This window comes from Condylura cristata, unplaced genomic scaffold, assembly GCF_000260355.1.
Source record: "Condylura cristata isolate star-nosed mole 26May11 unplaced genomic scaffold, ConCri1.0 scaffold00017, whole genome shotgun sequence".
NCBI classification, from domain to species: Eukaryota; Metazoa; Chordata; class Mammalia; order Eulipotyphla; family Talpidae; genus Condylura; species Condylura cristata.
This window is the reverse complement of record NW_004567118.1, coordinates 20,015,278-20,029,085: the sequence shown is the minus strand read 5'-3', so window position 1 is coordinate 20,029,085 and position 13,808 is coordinate 20,015,278. Positions and strand designations below refer to the sequence as shown.

Here is a 13,808-nt window from a genome sequence, read left to right as displayed (position 1 = left end):
GAAGCATTATTTCCATATGGTAATCTCTTTCCTAAGATTTTCTTCTGATTCCAAGAAGCTTTCTTTTGATCTGTTTCCAGACTCCCTCTTCCATTTTGAAACTTGCATCTGAAGGAGCAAGTCCACACCTTGTCCACATTGTACCTGTCATCACAGTGCACACTCCTTAATTTCTGAGCCTGCTTTTCAGATTGTTGTTTTTCCTGTGCTCTTATAAAGCTCTGTTGTTTTCTAGCAATCATCCTCATTTATAGTCTTCTGCTTCTGGCTCTGTCTGTATCTGATACAACTCAGACTTTGAAGGAATCTTTGAAGTCATTTACTTTTCCAGTGTTGGGGAATTCTTTCTGTCCTCACATTCCCTGTTCCAAGAGCCTGATAGGAAGTTCTTGCTTAGATTGAGTTATAATTTGTTGTTGTGTGATACCCTATAAAAGACAAAGATAAAAACTGTGTTCACAGTTTTCTCTCGAGTTCTTTAGCTCTTTCATCAATACTTTTAAAAAATGTTTCAGTTTATTAAAAAATACATGTATTTTAAACTCAAAATGATACATAAGTGTATAAGGCAGAAAAGATAGACTTGTCCTAGCCATAATTTATAGTTCATTACAAGGGTGATCACACTTTCTTCAAGGTCTAGAGAATAAAAGTCTTTGGTTTTGCTGTCCAGTGATCTCTTCTGAAACGACTCAACTTTGTTGTTGAACCTCCTAGATAGCCATATACCAGAAGTAAAACACTGTTCTAATAGTGTTTTATTTAAAAAGTGTTTGGTTTGAGCGTTATAATTTTGCAACCCCTAGTTTGATGCTTCTTTCATAAGCCCTTCTAAACATGTGAACACTTATATCTAAATATAAATTGAAGTGTTCAATCTATATTACACCTATTTTCAGACATTTATAAATACAGCCTTTTGTTTTTCCCTTTCTGTATTAAGTTGTGGACACATGGGCCTATACACCCATGTATATAAATTAATCTGGTCTGTATACTCTTTTTATAAGTTACTTAGTTACAAGAAATTTAGTGGTGGATATTTAATTTGTACAGTATTTTACTATTTGTAACACTAAGTCAGATCTTCTGAAGTATTTTTATGTTCTAAATTTTTAAATTACAAGTAATACAGTAAAAGAATATTGTTTTGAATTACATTATTCTTTGGCTTATTTTTTGAATACAGTTTAATATGTTATGGCACTTAGGTCATGTTTGTTAATATATTTTGAGGACATGTACTAGTATATCAAATGTAGAATTGTATCTTTCTGCTGTGCTTTGATCATTGGTTACTTCCACTATCTCGGGTAGAGCTTTCTGTTATAAGATGATCTTTATCTAAAAATGGGTTGCTTTCTTTTGGTTAATGTCTGCTTGTATATTTTTGCATTATTTTACTATCAACCTTTCTACAGTCTTATGTTTTTAATGTACTTTCAGCAACACATCATGTTTGTTAGTGCAGTATTTGAAATGCAATTTTAACTGAAAGTTTATATTTCATGTTCATTCTGAAAAGATGTATTTGCTAGGAATGATGTTCTATGTTCTCATTCTGCATTTTGAAGATAGCATTTTTGGCGTCTTGTTTCTGTTGAGTAGACATCTGTCAATCTAATTATATTTCCTTCAAAAGGTAACTTTTTTCCTGTCTACTTTCAAAATGTCCTCTTTGGTTTTGGTTTTCCGCTTTTAATACTCTTGTACATAGATATGATTTTTTAACTTTTATCCTATTTGAGATTCATAGCACTCGTGAATGTATGACCTGATGCTTATCAAATTTGTAAACATCTCTTCAAATATTTTCTTCTTACTCTTTCATTTTAGAACTACAGTTATACATATTGATAGCCTTCATTATGTCTTTAGTGTTTCTCTCTGTGTTTTTCATCCATCTATCACTCACTAATGCATCCTGGTTATTCTAACTTGCCGTCTAACTCATTAATGATCTCTTCAGCTGTGATTTATCTGCTTTTAAATCTATCCACTGACTTCCTTGTTCTTGTTGTTATGTTTTTGAGTTTTCAGTTGACTCTTTATATAGGTCATGTTTATTAATATATTTTGCTTTTGTGGTTTCTGATTGCTTATTAAATTTTCAGTCTTTTACTTTTTGAGCATACGAGTTAAATTTGTTTTCAAGTCTGTGCCTGAAGTCTCCAGTTTCCAGATACTATTTGGAGAATAGAGAGGCCCATTTACTTTAGAGAATATTTCCAAAATAGAATAACTATTTCTATTTCCTATTATTTTTGCCATGTTCTTTTTCTTCATATGCCAAATAGTTTTTGATTGAGTGCCAGACACTGTATATGACAATATAGGAAGCTAGGATGATGTATATTTTATCCCAAAAGGTTTACATCTGCTTGAGGCATGAGATTAAGAACATTACTAGTCATAGATTAAGTGAACTGAAGTTAAGCTTTACTCTACCAATTTTATAATTATGCTTTCATCATGAACCAAAGCTTGATGATGTCACTTTTTCTTGCTGCCCCTGCGGTTTGTTTGACACTATCCTTGATTTTTCATTCTCACTTGCCTCATGAGTCTATTTTAAATCTGTTTCAGGTTTCTCACCACCTCTCTAGAATCCACAGAAGTTTCCAAAAGAAAAGCTTTTCAAACCTCTTTGAGTTTTAGTATTACCCCAAACATTGATGCTGTTAATTTTTCCTTTCTAATTATTCTCAGCAACTTTATTGGTCTTAACTGTTTGATCTGCCATTATCAGAAGTTGAAGTTCCCTCAGATAAATTTTATTTCCTACTTGAAACAGATCTTCTTTTTCTAAAAGACTGCTGGTTGTAAAACTTGAGCTCCCATACTTTGGAAATATACTGTTTACTTGGAAATAGAATCGTGGTTAAAGTCATTGTGTCCAGTATGTTTCAGCTATTGTTCCATTAGCTTCTTTTATCTGGATGTTGAGCTTGAATCTGAATCTCATCCCTTTGTTAAGAAATCCTTTTTTCCCCCTCTGTAGAAGTTTTTCTCAGTTTTCAACTGATCTATAATAACCAAAAGTTTTACTGTCTTGTGTAGGGTTGTATTATAACCACTTCTTTCTTTTCCACACAAGTTCTCTTTCTTGATTTCCTTTCAGCACTATTCAAAGTTATATTCTTCCTCTTTAGACACTTTTCCATATTTTCTCCAACTTGGAATTTCTGTTTCACCAAGAGCTCCCTTCTTTTTTCCTAGTGCAGTTGTTTTTTTTTTAATACATCTTCTATTATTTCTAGGGATTTGGTGAGAAAAGAGAGTATAACTTACCTTCTTGAATCTCACTTGTTCTTTTTATAACTTCATCCACCAGAATCATCCTCTGTAATCAGGTTGCACCGGGTTCATTTTCTGACTTGCCCCACATCACCTTAGCTCAACAAAGAGGACTCCCTGTGGGGTCTTCATATCACCTAACCTCATCACATAAATTTCTGTTAAATATATCTGTACATTAATTACTGCTGTCATTTAAAAACCATTACTGAGGATTAATGAAATAAAACTATATCAGAACAACTTTTTGTAATTATTTTAGTTTTAGAGAAACATGCAAGGAGGTGTCAATCAATTAGCTGACTGGCAACTGAAATCATGAGAGTCAGTTCAGAGTGCCAGCTCATATGTTAGAAAGAAATAGCAATAGTAGCAAGGAGAGGTTATAAAAAGTTAGATTATGAGCTAGGGAGTAGGATTTGTTGAGTGGCAGGGAAGATGGACTCCACTGGAGAACACAAATGTTACACATTGCTTACAACATGTACATTACATTTCCTTTTTTTGATGATAGTATGTGCAGTCTCTCACCAATGATGGTGAGAACTATGAAGAGAAAAATGCTGGACGTGAGACCTCAAGATAAACAACTAGAATAAGCCTCAGTAATCCCGGCCCTGTGAGCACTCACTTGACGGCACTTCCTGTACTCAACCCTCTCCCAGTATCTCACCCTATCCTAGTTTTCAGTTCCCCCAAGTTAGCTTACTTCCACTTTTGTAGAAATATACATAGGTATGCATAAAAATAAGTTTACAGAACACTCTTATTTTTAATGTAGTCAGAATCTAAATAGTCTAATTGAAATCTTTAAATAATTTTTATGAAATAGCCTCTGATATTAATTTAAAATTAATGCTTAGGCCTCTGTTAGTTTCATGATCTGAAGATTTTGCATTACATGTAATATTTTCTTTAATAACAACTTTGTACTGAATAAATTTGTTTCTAGGGCAAAATCTAATTATAGTATCACTTTGATGAAGTGAATTTCTCTTCCTAGTACTTACTGTGTTTAGCTCAACATTAAATATCATTTTTAAATCTTTAGTTAACTTGCTTTTTTCCATTTAAAGTTTTGTCTTAAGTAAACATTAAAAATATTAAATTTAGAATTTTTTAACTTTCACACAAAGCCATGAGATGTCTGTTATCCCATTTAACTTTACTTAGCTTTTTAAAATGAAAAACATTTTAATTTAATCCTTATATGTTCTTTTAAGAATTAAAAAAGAGGAAGGATGAAACTCTCAAACCAATTTACACATCTAGTGAGCATGTAATCCTATTTAAGCATACAAATACATATTTAAATCCTAGGTCCATAAAGTTTGAAATACTAGGGAAATCGTCATCCTGAAAAAAAAAAACAAGTAAACAGAATAATGCACACTTTAAACGTTTAAAATCTATTAATAATAGTTAATTTCCTCAAGTGTTAAAGATATTTGCAACATAAAATAACCAAGTATTAAAACCATTTCACATGCTTTAGTAGAAACTTAAAATTTAAAACTTTTTACCTGGAAATCTAAACTAAGTAGGCTTTGCTTGGTGTCATTTAAGTCTCCAGCTGAAAATGAAACAAAACCAGAGCTTTCTTTAAAACAAAGAAAGAACAGAAGAGAATGTTGAAAATGCTAACTGACTTCTTGGTAAAATCTAAAAACTGCTTCCCCTGGGGATAAATGCCTTTCAGTTCCTTTTTGCAGAAAATCAGCCAAGAGAGTAACGAGGGAAAATGCTTACCAAGGGAAATATTTTTGCTAAATCCCAGGGAAAGTGGAAAGCAGCAGCAGGAAAAAGGCATTAGCCTGTAGACTGAGAAGGCAAAGTTAAAAACAAAAATGGAAGTTGATTAAGAAATCTGTGGTTTTCAAAGACTATCTGCCAAAAAGTTTTTAATGTTTCTACTTCCTGCATGTTATCACTTGATCTTTGTCGGACCACAAAGATGACAAGCTAGTGGACTGGGATGCATCATTAGGCTCGTGTTGTTTAACTCAGTCTCCCATGTTAACAAAACAGAAAGTTGTTCCATGTCAGTGTCACAGGGAATTATGTAACTTCGCACTTAGAATAATAACATGACAACTCAAGGGGACCTCTGGTGACCATCTGACCCCGGCTAATCAGCTAGACAGCTTTGACCTCAGTTTCTTCATGTGCAGGTGCACTGTTCAGTGGTAAGTCAGGAGTTAGCCCACCCTGCAGCTTATGGGGTCAGTGTTCACTCCTCTGACTAAAGTGACTCAGGTACAATTGGATTCAAAACACCCACATTTTCTGCAGATGCAATGAATAACATCTCTAAAGTTCCTAACTCAGTACCTACCATAGACTAGTTGATTATGTAATACCTGTTTATAAATTCTTACTATTCTACCTCAGGAGTTCAAATTATTGGACAGAGCTATGTTTTTGTTTTCCCAGAATCCTAAAATGACCTGCAGAGATCAAATCAAGATGATGGGCCAAGCACATGGGCCACCCAGATACCTAAAAATAACAAAAGCTATATTTGTTTTTCAAAGTGTAACACTATACTGCAAACTAATTTGTATTATTAGAGACAAGAAATTTTGAGAAATTCCTTTAAGGCGGAAAGCGCATAGGCTTCAACTGACAGAAAATACCACAACCCAAAACATGTGTGGGAGAGGATGACTCTGTGGGTGTTCCAGGGTTATAAATTACAACCCCTGGGAATGGTGAGACTCCTTGGGAAACTACTGGAAAATAATCGAGCAGATAGCACCATTCCTCCTAATGTTTCCAGGCATTTGCCCTGTTTTGAAACCATGTTCTCATGGGTTCTCACTTAGCCTTAGATGGCTGGTGAACAGAGTGACTTATAATCAGAATCCAGGCTAGCTACCAGTCCAGTCCAATTGGAAGTGCAAAGCTTGGACATCTCTACCCACAGCTAAGAGTTTGAGTTCAGTACATCCAGTGCTTTTAGTCATGAGAGAAAACCCAGGGTTACTGGAAGATTCTAACATCACTCCAAAATACACATTCACAATCAAAAAAGAAAAAAAGCTTTGAGGATTAAATCCATAGTGAGATGCTACTGTGCACCCACTACAACAGCAAAAATTCAAAACACTGACAACACCAAAGAATGTGGAGCACCAGAAACGCTAATTCATAGCTGATGGGAATGCAAAATGGTACAGACATTGTGAAAGATTGTTTGGCAGTCTTACAAACTAAAGTTATCCTAATCACTTAACAAACTAAACTCTTAGCCTACAATCCAGCAATCATGCTCCTTTTTATTTACTCAAATGATTGAAAAAAATTAAACCCACAAAAAAACGTGCACTTAGATATTTATATCAGCTTAATCCATAATTGCCAAAAATTGGAAGTAGTCAAGATGCCCCTTAGCAGGTGAAAGTGTAAATAAGCTGTGGTCCATTTAAATGCTGAAATATTCTTGAGCACCAAAAAGAAAGGAGCTATCAAGCTATTTAAAAAACAAAACAAAACAGGAAGGAACATTAAATACTTACCACTAAGTAAAAGACACTCATCTGTGAAGTCTACAGATGTGAATCTACTTGCAGCATTTCAGGCAAAACTGTAAATGCAGTAAAAAGTTTAATGATTTTAGAAAAGAAAAATACCGGATGGTTTTGCTCATAACAGGAGTATAATGGACCAGGCGAGAAAATAATAAGAATAATGAACAGCCATATACCAGAGACATTTTGTGGGGGTGGAGTGGGGAATGGGATCAAAAATGGGAGAGGGAAGAGCACGGGACTATGGTGATGGCACATGGGTGGTGGGAAACCCACCGGGATTACAATTGAGATGAAAAAAACAATGTACACAATGATGTAAAAATAAACTATTATATAAAAAAAGTTTAATGATTTTAGGAAGGGGAATTGGAGAGATGAATAGGCGGGACACAGGATTTTTAAGGCAGTGAAAATACCTCTGTATGATGCCATAATGGTAGATACATGTTTCTGTACATTTGTCCAAACCCATAGAAAGTGCAACATCAAGAATCAACCCTAATGTAGACTGTGGACTTTGGTGACAGTGAAATGTACCACTTGTAACAAATGTGCCATTTGGTGGGAGCATTTGATAGCTGGGACATGATGTGCATATGTGGGGGTAAGAACTACATGGGAAATCTCTGACTTCCCCTCAGTTTTACTGTGATTCTAAAACTGTCTTTAAAAATTTGTTAAAGAAATGTTCCCTGATATATATAATACATACATTGTTTTAGGGGAGAGAAGAAATGTTGGTTCATGCAATGTTGAATTCAGTATATAGAGCAAAAAAAAAGTTTCATTTTCTCTGGAAGACAGCTTTACAATAGCTACTCTATACCCTGTCATTTCACTTCAAGGAATCCATCTTCGTAGAAATACATCTTTCTGTGTAAAAAATGTGCCTGTGGGAAAGTACTTAGAATCATTGACTATGAAAGAGTGAACCCAGTTGTATGTTGATAGGGAGCAGGGGCTGTCATAAAGCATGCAAAGTTGCCTACAACATAATGCAAGGAGAAAAAAAGAAATTTCAAACAGTACATGGGCTATTATCTTACCTCCATTAATGTAAAACTTTAGCACCTTACTAGAAAACAAATCTCTGGGTGACTAATTACAGGGGAACTTCATGTAATTCCTTATTCTTACAGTGTTTTTAGCTTGTTGTAACCAGACCAGAAAAAAAATTTAACTTTTAAAGAAAATGTTAAACAATTATAAAAAGAAGTAACTTGAAGTAGTAGCACAGGGAAGAAGTGGGAGTGAGCACTCTAGGATTGAGAATATAACAGAAAGTCAGACTAGCGTTTCAGGGGTCTCAGCCCTAAAATTTTGTGGTTAATGAATTTTTACATGAGTCCTTCTGCAGAAACTATGTAACCATAGTAATACATGGAAAATTCTGGTATTGGAGTTTCCCCCCTCATGATTGTATTCCCCACTATGGCCTGGAACTTGGTTCTGACAGCCACCCCCATAATTTGCTGTTAGTCACCAAACAGTGTAAGGTGGTTGCTCAGCAGCCGGGTCACAGGGACAGCCAGTGTGAGTTCCCAGCCCCAAAATTATGTTTAAGGAATGTCTTCTCTTCCGTATCTTCATGTCTCTGGTGCAGAAAGGCAACTAGTTTTAAGATGTAGTAAAACAACATAAAAGAGTAATGCCCAGTAAAACTAAAATTTGAAAGTTTAAAATAGGACCACTCTCAGAAATAGAGTAAGGCCACTCTTGTTTTAGGCCTCTTTCTGTTCCATAGTCACTGCCTTGTCATCGCATGCACAGTGAGTGGGCTCTTGCTGCATTTACTTTTATTGAACTTGTCCGCACAGGGAATATTCACATGGAGTGGATCACTGATGTGTTGCATGATACAGTAATGTGGAGTCATCCTTGGGGGACATTTGGGATATTTCCCTTCCCTTCAAAGAGAATGTTTTCTGGGTTTCTTCCCCAAACTTTCTAGTAATTTATATTCCCATCTAGTAATTTTATTCCCTGCTGCTTTACTTATTTTAGTGATTTTCATGATTAATAAATAGTGCATACAGCAGCATAAATTGTTCAAATACATGGTTTGAAACTTTCAGTTTTGTATGACTAGTACTGGCAGTTTGGGTGATTCTACCAATTTTCCAATCAAAGAGAACTGGAAAAGTTCTGTTACTATATAAAAATGTTTTTAAATCATCACTGAAGTTGGCAAAAAAAAAATCATGAAGAATCACTGGGCTTAGATCTATGAAAACTATGCCTTTTGGCTGAAGGTTGTTTGCCAGAAATATGAAAAAGCAAAAATATCAATGAAACAGAAAACAAATATACAGCAGACAAAATCAACAAAACTGATAAAATCAGTCACAAGACTGAGGCAAGGGGAAGAGAAAGCACAGATAGATGAAGACTAGGAAAACTGCTATCATCGCATACCTTGAAAATACTTAAAGGCAAATAAAAGGATGTTATGAAGAACATATTCCAGGAAATTTAATGATATGCACAATTCCCAGAAAAATGTCACTTAATAAAACTGTTGGAAGAAAAGACATAAAACCTAAATTGTCTATAACTTAAGGAAATTGAATATATCATTTTAAATCTTTCTACAAAGAATACCACAAGCATGCATTGTATATCAACAAATTCTGCCAAACAGTTTTCAAGACCAGCATAATCATACCACAACCTGACAAGGACCTTACAAGAAAGGAAAATTATAAATTAGTTTCACTTCTGAACATAGGTTCAAAGAAACTAAAATATTAGCAAGCCAAATCTAACAAGATATAAATAGGACAATATATATGACTTCACTGGGTTTATTTAAGATATAACTGGCTGATATAAGGGTAAAATCCAAATGTTATATATTTAAAGAAGGCAAAGGAAAAAACTTGTCACTACTAAATAAAGAAGAGAACTCCTTAGTTTCTAAGTGTCTCAAAAAAATAACAACCCAAAACAACGTATTTCTACTCCTAGCCAGGAGGAGAATGTAAGTTGGGGATAGAATGATGAGGAGTGATGGCAGATGGGCACAAGGTTTCTTTATGAGCTGATCTAAATATTAGACTGAATTGTATCCTTTGAAGGGCAAATTTTATGGCATGTAAGTTATAGCTCAGTAAAATTGTTACTTAAATATACATTGAAATTTTTCCCTTCTGGGAACAAGAGAAGCAGTTTCACTGTAAGCTCTGGTCAGTCATAGTAAAGCAAGAAAATTAAGGAAGAAAAATATTCCTGTTAGTCCCAGATGATACAATCATATATTATAGTAAATCTGAAATAAGTTTAATTCTTAAAATCATCCAACATGTTTCCTTGGTACATAATTAATGTATAAAAAATGATTGTTTACTTACAGTGAGAGAATGAAATCAAGGAAAAGATGCACCTTCAATGTGAAGTCTATTAGAAAATATACAGTGTAATTCAGGAATAAATCTAACCAAAGATGAGCAGGATATCTCTAGAGAAAATGTTGAGAGAAATTAAAGACTAAGTCAGGGAACAGAACAGGATAACAAAGATACCATTTCTAGCACACTGATCCAAGTTGATGCAGTTTCAGTCAAACTAACGTCTATCAGGTTTTTGTTTGTTTGTTTTGTGGGACTTTGGTTTGTTTGTGCTTTTGTTTTTGGTGTCGTTATTTTTTTGGCAGAACTTAACAAATTCTAAAATGTATATGGAAATATATAGACCAAAGGATAGCTTACATATTCTTGAAGAACACAAGGCTTAAGGATTTTCTATCCAAAATACCAAGTCTTATTACTAAAACCTAAAGTAATTAGGAAAGGGGAATAATGACACAAGGGTGAAAGGCCAGTGGACAAGAAAGCAGCAAAAAGATTCCTTCATCTTTGGTGCTTAATTTGGGAGGTCCCGCTAGGTGTGGGTATGCCTCTCCTCAGCAATTTGCTCAACAGGACTGAGGAAAGTGGACAAAAGAGATGGCAGATGTGAAACAGGCTGTGAACCAGACCTATTCTGCTATGTTCTGGACACTGGACCCAGAACAAGGGGTAGGGCTGCCGAGAGGCTGATTTGGGCTTAATCTTAGAACAAGCAAGTAAAACTTTCTCATAGCCAGAACCCCAGCAAGCCTGCCCAACAGTTCTCACAACTGAAAGGACATTCCTCTGGAAAGGAGGCCAGAGGAGAGCCAACAGTGACTCATGTCCAGAGACCACCTCATGACAAAGTGTAAGTATGGGGCTAGGATTAGACAAGCAAGAAGTGCCACGAGTAAATATCAGCAAAAAAAGGAAGAAAATATTCTGGACAGAGAAATGTATAGGAATATAGTAGGAAGTGGTGGTCTCATTGTGATGCAGACAGTCCCCCAAAATGATGTCCTGTGATGGCATATGTTTCTAAATGTGCTTTTCTCCTGGGGGGAGTTCTGTTCAATTCAAGTACAACACAAATCTAGGAAACTGTTCTGCTAATCTGGTTTGGGGGGGATAAAACATGTTCCAGGTAAACCATGTGAGAAGCAGATAGGTTTCCCGAGTATAACAGTGTCTCCATGATTGGTCCATTTCTCCATGACTGGTCCGTACCACAGAGGGCACAGATTTACATAAAAGCAGGGGACAGAGAGTTTGCTTGTCTGGCTTAGATATGAATTCACACTTTCAAGGTGGCCATCTTTTTTACGAATGGCCCACTAAATCAGGAGCATGGCAGTTGGCATAATTTTGTTCTTTTTATTCAAAAATATATCCAAATTTCTGTCGGTCAGATGTCCTATTTTCCTGGTCCTGTTTGTCTTCAAACTTCCCATTATTCCTTCTTCCCTTTCTCCACAGCATTTCTTAGAAAAGCAATTATGGAAAATGCCTCCAGGTGTTCACCCCCCCCCCCCATTTGCCATCCTGTCAGCCTCCTTTTTTGTTATCATTTTTTCTTATTGATTGATTCTTGGAAGTCAGTCTGCTCTTCTATGGCTCCATCTCTTTTCTCATTAGCTTTTGTTGCACTCCCTCCTATCATATATGCATGCTCCCCAGTCCTCCCTCAGCCCTCTGCAAGCCTGGCCTGGCTGGCCCTCCCTCTTGTTCTTTCATCAAGCCAACAGGAATAGTCACCTCCAGTAACCACATGCCATGAGCTGCCCAACCTGCCTGGCCCTCCCTCTTGTTCATTCATCAAGCTGACAAGAATAGTCACCTCCAGTAACCACATAACTTTTACATGTACTATGAGCTGCAGGTCTATTTTAGGTTCCAAACTGTTTCCTGAACTTTATGCTAAGGTGCCAACTTGCATCTGGCCAGCCTGACTTGGCTTTCTACACACACCTCAGCACATCGTAAACAAATATATTTCTACCCCCAGGCTTGTTATTGCTCCTGTACTCCTTATTCTAGATACTTATTGTATTCCTCAGTGTCAGTACCTAGAAATGCAAGATTTACCCAGCACCAGTCTTATTGGTTGAAGGAACTTTTATAATTTAGTTTCACCTCTGCTTTTTATAGCTGTGTAAATTTAGGCTTTGATGGGGCTGTGAGGTTACATTGTGCCCTTACGGCTTGGGTACTGCCCTGCTGATCAGATCCCTCCTTTAACACTTGTAATGTTCAGACAACATTCAAAGGAGCTTAGGTTACAGGAGAAATTTTTTAGAAAGAAAACTATATTTGGCATTTATAGTTTAGCTTCCATTCTTAAAAGCTACAGTCTTTTTTGTCATAAAATTGTGCATTCAAAAGCCAAAACATAATTCACATTATTCATTATTACCAAAACATTATAAATTTTTTTGTAGCATTTTGAAGTAACCGAAGAATAAATCTTTTCTGTTTGTGGCAAGAATCAGATTCCTTCACAGTCTGCCACTCATGACAGGTGACGAGAAATCAACGAAGAAACAACACTCATGTGACCCCACTGTGTGCCCAGTGCCTAGTTCTCTGCTGAGCACAGTGCATGTGTGATCTCGTAACTCCTTCACCCCAGGGCCGTGCATCATCATCTTTCCGTTTGCACGGGAGGAAAACAGAAGCCTTACGAGACTAAGTGAGGACACTGAAACTTCACAGAATTAAATCATTTGTCCCATTTGCTGAGACAAGAACAGATAGTGCCTCCAAATTGGTCTGGTTCCTTTGTTCCAGCAATCACTCTGGAGTCACTCTTCACTAGCCTCTGCAGCTCTCTTTCCCCAGCAGCAGTAACTGAAGGATAGTGGAGCTGTTTTCTCTGCCCCTATCAGCAGAACCGACTCCTTGCCATTATGGCTCCATATCCCACAAAGCCCAGGGTTCAGAAGCATTCAGATGAAAACCAGATTGCCCAAGTGCTTGGAGAGCAGACCAGTGACAGTACTCCAAGGGAGTCCTGGCTGGAATTCAGGGAGGCCTCCTGCCTCTCTGGGGGCGGGTGAGTCAGGGGCTCCGTCAGGTCAGTTCTGGTCTCTACAGGGAGACATTATCTCCTCAGGTGTTTCTCTCACATTCTGAACATGGCCTTCTTGCTTTGGGACAGTGGCCACGGCCTCCAGGACTGGTCCTTCCGTGTACTTTTTTTACTGTAGACCCGGAAACCCAAGCTTAGCTGAGGTTTGGGAGAAGACTGCACATATGGTAGTTTTCACATTTGCTGGGAGTGGGGATTCTTTTCCACTGATACACTGTCTGAAGGAGATGGCAATAAACCAGAGCAACCACGATATTTACAAAGGTATTTAGCGAAAAAGACTTTGGCAACCTGTATAACCCATCACTCATGGAGGAGAAGCGAAGCGCTCCTGAGGTTTAATAAATCAAATCATAGTGTGTTTGTCCATAGTCTCATTTTTTCCCCATTACTAGTGGATGATATCATCTTTTTCATTCCCATTAGAATCTTTTAGCATCCAGGAGTAGGAAAAAACTAATGTTAACTTGTTTATTATGCTATTTCCATTCTTAAAGAGAAATTTAACTTTGGTTGCTAGATATGTGAATGTGGTTTTCAAGCCATTCTGAAGGATTTATG

The 13,808-nt window shown here is 36.5% G+C and overlaps 2 protein-coding genes across 3 annotated transcripts in view; one reads left to right on the top strand and one right to left on the bottom strand.

Moving 5' to 3' along the window:
* The window catches only part of ECM2 (extracellular matrix protein 2, female organ and adipocyte specific), a 35,286-nt gene extending 30,382 nt beyond the window's left edge, over nucleotides 1-4,904 (bottom strand). For both annotated transcript variants that reach the window (XM_004684507.2, XM_004684508.2), the window contains exon 1: nucleotides 4,821-4,904. The gene's annotated coding sequence lies outside the window, so the exon portion shown is untranslated. The remainder of the gene's footprint in view (nucleotides 1-4,820) is intronic.
* Nucleotides 1-13,808, top strand: part of CENPP (centromere protein P) — a 158,473-nt gene that overhangs the window by 121,753 nt on the left and 22,912 nt on the right. The window lies entirely within an intron of this gene.